This window comes from Sminthopsis crassicaudata, chromosome 6 (assembly GCF_048593235.1).
Source record: "Sminthopsis crassicaudata isolate SCR6 chromosome 6, ASM4859323v1, whole genome shotgun sequence".
Lineage (NCBI taxonomy): Eukaryota > Metazoa > Chordata > Mammalia > Dasyuromorphia > Dasyuridae > Sminthopsis > Sminthopsis crassicaudata.
The window spans coordinates 171,884,812-171,893,379 of record NC_133622.1 but is presented as its reverse complement, the minus strand read 5'-3'; positions in this window follow the sequence as shown (position 1 = coordinate 171,893,379).

Below are 8,568 nucleotides of genomic sequence, written 5' to 3'. Positions count from 1 at the left end.
CTTCATCCTAATTATGCTTCATTTTTATAATTTTGTTACATCCAGTTTTGATTTCTTGGTAGTGTGTCTATATTTCCCCCTTCCATTTACATTGTTGAAGATATTGTTTATTATATATTTTGTTCATATATTGTATGATTTCTTCATTCTGCATTAGTCCATGTAGCTATTGCCATGGATGTATGTGTGTGTGTGTGTGTGTGTGTGTGTGTGTGTGTGTGTGTGTAATATTAGAAAATTCTACAACTGGTATCATGTGCCATAGTGTGTGTTCATCCTTTTCTCAATAAATGGACAACTATTTCCTCTTCAATTCATTGCTATCACCAAAAATACTTTGGTATATGTAGACACTTCTTATCAATAGCTTCCTTGGAGTATAATCACAGTAATGTAATCTTTAGTTCAAAGGGTAAGGGCATCTCAGTGACTATTTGTCTGATTCTGAATTGTTTTTCAAAATGGTTTTTTACCATTTCACAGCTCTTCCAACAATGTTTTAATATGATTATTCTTTCACAAACTCTCCTACTGAGCATTGTCATCTCTGACAATTTTTTTTTGTTGTTAGTAAGTTTGTTTACTTATTTTTAATACATATTGCTTTATGAATCACATTGGGAGAAAAAATCAGAGTAAAAGGGAAAAACCCTGGGAGATATAAAAATAACAGAAAAAATAAGTGAACATAAAATGTGTCTCTTTAGTTTTTTCTCTGGTTTCAGGTGGCATTTTCCATTCAAAGTCTATTGGGAATGTTTGGATCACTATACTATTGAGCAGAACCAAGCCTTTCATAGTTGATCATTGCACCTTCTTGCTTTTATTGTGTACAATGTATTCTTGATTCTACTTATTTTGCTCAGCATCAGATCATATAAATCTTTGTAGGCCTTTCTATGATCAGCTTGTTCATCATTTTTAAAAGAACAACAATATTCCATTACTTTAATAAACTACAACTTGTTCGGTCATTCCCCAGTTGATGGGCATCCACTCCTTTTCCAATTCTTTACTTACTACCACAAAAAGATCTGCTAAAACATTTCTGCACTTGTGTGTGTTTTTTCCATATTTGCTAATTTTGAACATGTGAGGTGAAACATCAAGTTTTGATTTGCATTTTTCTGTATATTAATGATTTGAAGTATTTTTTCATGTGGTTGTGAACACTTTGCAATTTTTCTTCTGAGAGCTATGTATAATATGATGACAGATTTTATTTTTATTGAGGAATGGCTATTATATAATAATATATATTATATATAAATACAAACATATATGCACATTATGTATATATGTAGATGTATCCATATACATATGTCATATACACACACATAAAATATTTTGGATACAAAACTATTATTAGAGAAATTTGATAGAAAGATTTGACCACTTTCCTTATCCCATATGTATTTCCTTTAACCCAGGTGTATTTATGTTATCTGTGAAGAAGTTTTTTATTTTCAATTGATTAAAGTTACCTAATTTTTCTTGTTCATTTGCTTCTATCTTTTCTTTGGTTAAGAATATATTTATCTATATTTGTAAGAGACATCCAATCTATTTTCCCTCTTTTTAAAAACAATATTATCGTTAATATTAATGTTTCATATTCATTTATAATGTATTGTGAACTATAGTATAAAATACTGGTTTAAGCCAATTTTTTCACAGGTCTGCAGTCATTAGTAACCCAGTTCTGTAGATTGGTAAACTGAGGCTGAATGGTAATGTGTTCATGGTAACTTGTGTTCATGTAATTGAAAAGTGTCAAAGTCAAATTTAAATTCAGTTTTTCTTGACTACTTGTCTGGCATTCTATTGATTATATACAGTTGTGTGAGTGAGACCTGAGTGGCAAGGATTCTTATACCTGAATAAGAATGGACATGAGAAAGAGAAGATTTGGTATTAGGGGATTTTTTTTAAAAGAAATTCACTGGAAATTCATCCTTCAATGCATTGAAAATGCAAAGGTTTTCTAAGCATAAATATAATTCATAAAGGAAAAACTGTTCAAATAGGACACTTTTGAGTCATATACTTTTCATCCTACATGAAAATGGTGCCATCCAGATGTAAAAGGAATACCAGTGAAGCAAACAATGAAACATGAACAAAATGGATGGTGGAACTTAAAAATGGAGCTATTCCATAATGAGGTTATTGAATACTGGAGAGGAAACTTAAGCTAAGGGCAAGAACAGGATCAGCATCCTTGGGACTGTTGTTTCTCAGAAAGCAGAATAAGCAATGACCAATACAGCAAGTAAGTGTTGACAGCTGAGGGATTGCTGTGTTTCATCAATTATCTATTTTAAACTGAAGTGGAAACTGTTCTGAAAGCCAATTTGTTTAATATCTGATCAGATGCAGGATATAAAACAGGGAGGGGAATTGTTGGTACATCCTGTACTCAGAACATAATGAGGCAAGAGATGAATATCAATTCCTCTGATCTCCCTTGAACTAGTCATCCTTCTCAAAACAAATGAGCAATGTCTTCAAAGGAAAGTTCAGTAATTGTTCATTAAACAATAACACCAACTCAGGCATTTGGAAGAAAGGATGTCTTGATTACAAGGTAAAATGAGAGGAACTCTTTCAGCAAGATATATGGTGAAACATATAAGATTCACATAGCACATTAATAGGGGCATTTTTCTAATCCATATATTGCACTCTAACAATTTTTACACACATAAAATATAGATGGCCCCATCAGACTGAGTATGAATAAGGTTTTCAAACACAGGTTTATTAAAAGAAAAAATTTCTGGTAATTCCAGTATCCAGAAGGGTCATATTAACATGCTATCGCAAATCAAAACAGTAACTTTATGTAAAGGATGGAGGGCCAACCTGAGAGTTAGGGACTCTTGGTCACATCAGATGGTAACATTTAAAATTGTAATATCTCTTAGATATGTCATAAAATACTTAAGTAAGGAGCAGCTAAACAGTGCAATGGATAGACCACTAACCCTGAAGTCAGGAGGACCTGAGTTTAAATGCTCAAGTCAGACACTTAACACTTACAAGCTATGTGATCCTGAGCAAATTACTTAACCTCAGTTGCCCCATAAAAAAATGAAAAAAATAAAATACTGTGTCAAACAGCTGAATTTCCACATCGAGACTGCCCCAAACTGATGAATTCATATACCTATACCCATCCCATTACATGAGGAAATACAAAAAAACTTCTGTGACTGGAAATTAAAAAGATAAAAACTAAGATTTGATATAAACAAACCCAATGAGAGCCATAAAAGTTTAGCATGGATTCTTCCTTGATGGTAGTCTACCAAGCAAGATGGCCACTCATGAGATATAATTTAGAGAGTATTCTTTTCTTAAGCATGGTTTGGACTATAAAGTTGCTGAGGTCCCTTCCAGCACTGAGATTATGGGATTTGATTATTTGGAGGCTATCTTTTCTTGAAGGTATTATCCCATTATGCCAAATTCTACCAAACAAAAAATTCACCTCAACTTTCTCTTATTGACTGAATTTATAATTGTAGACACAGTAATTCTCAAAAAGCATGTGGTCATTTAGACATTTTCTCTCACTTCCTAAATCTGGGAATCTGGAATGAGAATAAATTACTATGGAAGTGATGTATTTCTTGTAGCTGTTTTTAACCTTCAGCTATCTGAAAATTTATTTTTTGTGAGCAGATATGTAGAGCGGTCAAATTGAGAATGTTTTTGATAGGGGTGCTATGAAATGGGTTTAAGGTTATTGGACAGTGGGGTTAGAAAGCTGAAGAATAGAAGCCAAAACAGTAAGATAATATATACTGAAAATATATTTTATTGATTTTTTTGACCATGATGTAAACATCATCGTCATTTTGAACCTTTTTCAGAATGAATGCTCCCTGGGACAAAGAAAAACAATTAAGTTAAAGCTCTCTGATATACAAACCCTCTCTGCAATATATAGGCTGTCACAAAAGATCTCAGTGTTATTTTACATTTTATTAACTTCAAGGGTTTAAATTCTACAGACTTATAAAAAAACATTTAAAAGATAAACTATCTGAATTTTCAAATGTTAATGTTTCTTATTAAAATCCAATATATCCCTAATCATTTGCAGGATAATATTATAAAAACTTTTATCTGTTGTAAATCAGTGACCAAAAGAATTGCTTTTATAATGCTAGTGTCAAGATTATCCAAAGAATGAAATTTTGAAGTACATGTGACAATTTTGATGAGATTACACAAGAAAAAATTCTGTTGATAATAGATCAAGTACTCCAGCAAGAGAACTTTTTCTTTTGAACTATTGATTTAAGAAAGTGCCAAGCATAAATAAGCAATGCACACAAAAAATAGTGGATTTTCTTCTTAAAATGACAATTTATTATTCAAAATTTACAAAGCCAAATAAGTGAAATATAAAATTTAAATAAATATACTTTCAAATATATATTTGTGGTGGTTATAGCAGAATCCACATTTTAAAAAATATTTTATTAATTAGAATTTTGACATCAAATTTAAAAGGGAAAATTTTAAATTCCATTCTAAGTATGAAGAAACAATCTTTTCAGATATTGACATTTCTTTTTGCTATTCAAAACAGCGAGGTGGCACAGTAGAACCTGGATCTGGAGTCAGGGAACATGAGTTCAAATCCTGCCTTAAGCATTTAACAATTAATACCTATAATTAATGGACATTGATGAATTACCTAAAACTGAAAAGAAAATAGTTGGATTATCTGAAAGCAATAGCAATCTAAACTTAATAAAAATAATTGAACTACCTCTTAGTAATAATTAATTATGAACAGTTATATAGTATTTTAATAATAATGGAATAATAGCCATTCATATGGTCCTTTAAGATGTATAAAGGCTTTTATAAATATTACTTTATTTTAGTCTCACAACAATCTTAGAAGATATGCTATTAAGAACCACATTTGTAGATGGAGAAACCAAGTCAGACAGAGGATAAATGACTTTCTCAATCATATAATTATTAAATGCCTATTAGATTGACTGTAACATTCTGAATGGACAGCAGTACTCTTACATCTCTGTAGTTTTAAGTTCCCAGGTTGGAAATTTCCCTGAACCTAGAATGGAAAAAGATGAAGAAAAAGCCAAACCCTCAATCTGCCTGTCAACAAGTGCAATTATAAGAGAATTATAGACTTCCTTTAAAAGAGTTCTGAAATCTGTCCTTTTACCTTCTTCACTAAATCACTGGATCAACAACAACTAGGTTGTCTCTATTAATTCTATCAGACAAAATATGTTTAAACCATAATCATAAAATAGTTTGTGTCCTTATTTCTCTAATTACCAACATAAAAGTTCTCCAGTTATTCAAGTCTTCAAATACAAATCACAAATCAAATTGAGTTCTCCATTGGCTTCATTATATTTTATGTTATAATTCATCATATTCAAAAGAGCAACTGCTGTCTCAAAACAGAACTCTAAGAAGTCTTATGTCCCAGAAAAGATATTCTCAAGTAGACTTAAATGAACAACTGTTTTTCTTGGATGCAGATATATACATATATAACCAAAACAAATAAATTGTCAGTGCATGCACTCTCTCTGTGTCTGTCTTTGTCTGCCTGTCTCCTTCCTTTCTTCCTCTCTTACATAATACATGCATATGTTTGTGCTTCTATGTATCTATATATGTGTATCTGTAGATACATATGTATGTATGTATTATATATATATAATATCTTAAAAATGAGCATAGTTTGAAGCTCAAAACTGGACTGAGACTTTTGGGGTGCTTTTTGTATATACACCCATTATACCTATATCTATCTATCTATCTATCTATCTATCTATAAATTATATAAATATAAGCATATATGTATTTATTTATATAAGTATATTTATATCTGTCTGTGTTAATATTTGCACATACTGTATACTTTTCTCTACATATGTATTTATATATCTATAATGTTGATAAATTAAGAACATAATAATAAGCCATGAGTGCAGAACTGAGTTAGTGCAATAATTTGCAAAGAAATAAATGTCACAGCCCTTTCAAGTAGATGATCTAATAATTCTTGAATCACTAATAAGTTGCTCACTAGGAATTTTAAACACTTTTTCCAGTCCATTGTTTTCTTGAAAACATTAGTAGATGGAAACTGAGTGGGTGGCCATCAGTTGGAGAATGGCTGAATAAGTTATGTTATATGAATGTTATGCAATATTATTGTTCTATAAGAAATGATCAGCAAGATGATTTTAGAGAGCTCTGGGGAGACTTACATGAATTGATGCTAAGTGAAATGAGTAGAACCAAAAGATCATTATACATGGCAATAGCAAGATTATATGAAGATCAATTATGATGGATCTGGCTTTTTTCAACAATGAGCTGATTCAGGCCAATTACAATAGAGTTGTGATCGAGTCATTTACATTTACAGAGAGGACTTTAAGAACTGAGGATAGATCACAACAGCATTTTCACTCTTTTGTTGTTGTTTGCTTGAATTTTCTTTTCTTTTCTCTCTCTTTTTAAACTTTTTGATCTGATTTTTCTTGTACAGCAAGATAATTGTATAAATATTTAAACATATATGGGATTTAACATATATTTACTATGTTTAACATATATTGGATTACATGCTATGTAGGGAAGAGGGTAGAGGGAAAAGGGGGGAATAGGAAGACAAGATTTTTCAAGGATTTTTCAAGGATTAATGTTGAAAAATTATCATTACATATGTTTTGAAAATAAAAACCTTCAATAAATATAAAAACCAAAAAAACATTAGTAGATTCTTGAGGTAGAAAAAGCAAAACAAAACACAAGAACTGCGAATGTTTGGTGCAGAGTAAATGACAAGATACGGCTTATATTTGGAAGAATTATTTACCTTCTTATCTATAGATAGCAGACATTTGATGATTTATGTTAAGAAAGGTAGAATCAGATTTGAAAGTGATAAAGTAGTACAGCTAATTTGTGCTCCACTGTGAAAAACCAGAGCCAATTGAGAAACTAGTGTCAATTAATTCTTTTGACATTTCTGTTTTTTCTTTCATTTATCCTGAGCTTTCATTGTTTCTGGTTTCTTTTATATATCTATGTTTGTAAAGCCTTGGTATTAATACCTCATCAGTATCCTTCCCTGAGTAAACTTCCAATTAAAGAAGATACCCAGGCCAGTCCTCCATTTGATTTTCAAAACACTGTGCAAAAATGTACTTCTCCATTCTGTTGCTGTTAAGTCCCAGTAAAGAAAAACACACTTACTTGACATTCTGGATATAACCATTAATACATTCATATGTGTATATTATTCAAGTTGTTGCCAATTTTTAATAATAAAAATAGTGTTTAGTGCTTTTCGGCATTTCTTTTTTATTAAAGTTTTTTTTATTATTTTCAAAAAGATGCACAGATAATTTTCAACATTCACCCTTGCAAAACCTTGTGTTTCAAATTTTTACCACTATTCCCCAATCTTCTCTCCTAGGTGGCAAGTAATCCAGTATATGTTAAACATGTGCAATTCTTTTATACTTATTTCCATAATTATCAAGCTGCACAAGAAAAATAAAATCAAAGAGGGGAAAATGTGAAAGAAAACAAAATGCAATCAAACAACAATAAAAAGAGTGAAAATGCTATGTTGTGATCCACACTCAGTTCCCACTGTATGCAAGGGCACTCTTCATCACAAGACCATTGGAACTGGCATGAATATCTCATTGTTGAAAAGAGCCACATCCATTAGAATTGATCATTGTATAATCTTACTATTCCCATGTGCAATGATCTCCTGGTTCTGCTCACTTCATTTGGCATTAATTCCTGTAATTCTCTCTGGGCCTTTATGAAATCATCTTGCTGATTGTATTTTATACAATAATCATATTCCACAACATTCATATACCATAAAGTATTCAGCCATTCTCCAACGGATGGGCATCCACTCAATTTCCAATTTTCTGTCACTACAAAAAGAGCTGCCACAAACATTTTTGCATATGTAGTCCCTTTCTCTCCTTTATGAGCTCTTTGGGATACAATCCTAGAAAAGCTATTTCTGGATCAAAGGGTATGCACAGTTTGGAAAGCCCTTTAGGTATACTGCCAAATTGCTCTCCAGAATGATTGGATCCATTCAGTTTCATCAACAAGGTATCAGTGTCCCAGTTTTCATACATCCCTTCCAACATTCATGATTATTTTTTCCTGTCATTTAGCCAATTTGAGAAGTATGAAATGGTAGCTCAGAGTTGTCATAATTTGCATTTTTTGATCAATAGTGAGTTAGAGCACATTTTCATATGAATAAAAATGGTTTCAATTTCTTCAGCTGAAAATTGTCTGTTCATATCCTTTGACCATTTATCAATTGGAGAATGGCTTGAATTCTTATAAATTTGAGTCAGTTGTCTACATATTTTAGGAATGAGGCCTTTATCAGTACCCTTCAATGGAAAATATTTTTCATAGTTTATTGCTTCCCTTCTAATCTTGTCTGCATAGGTTTTATTTGTACAAAAAACTTTTAAACTTAATATGACCAATATTATCCATTTA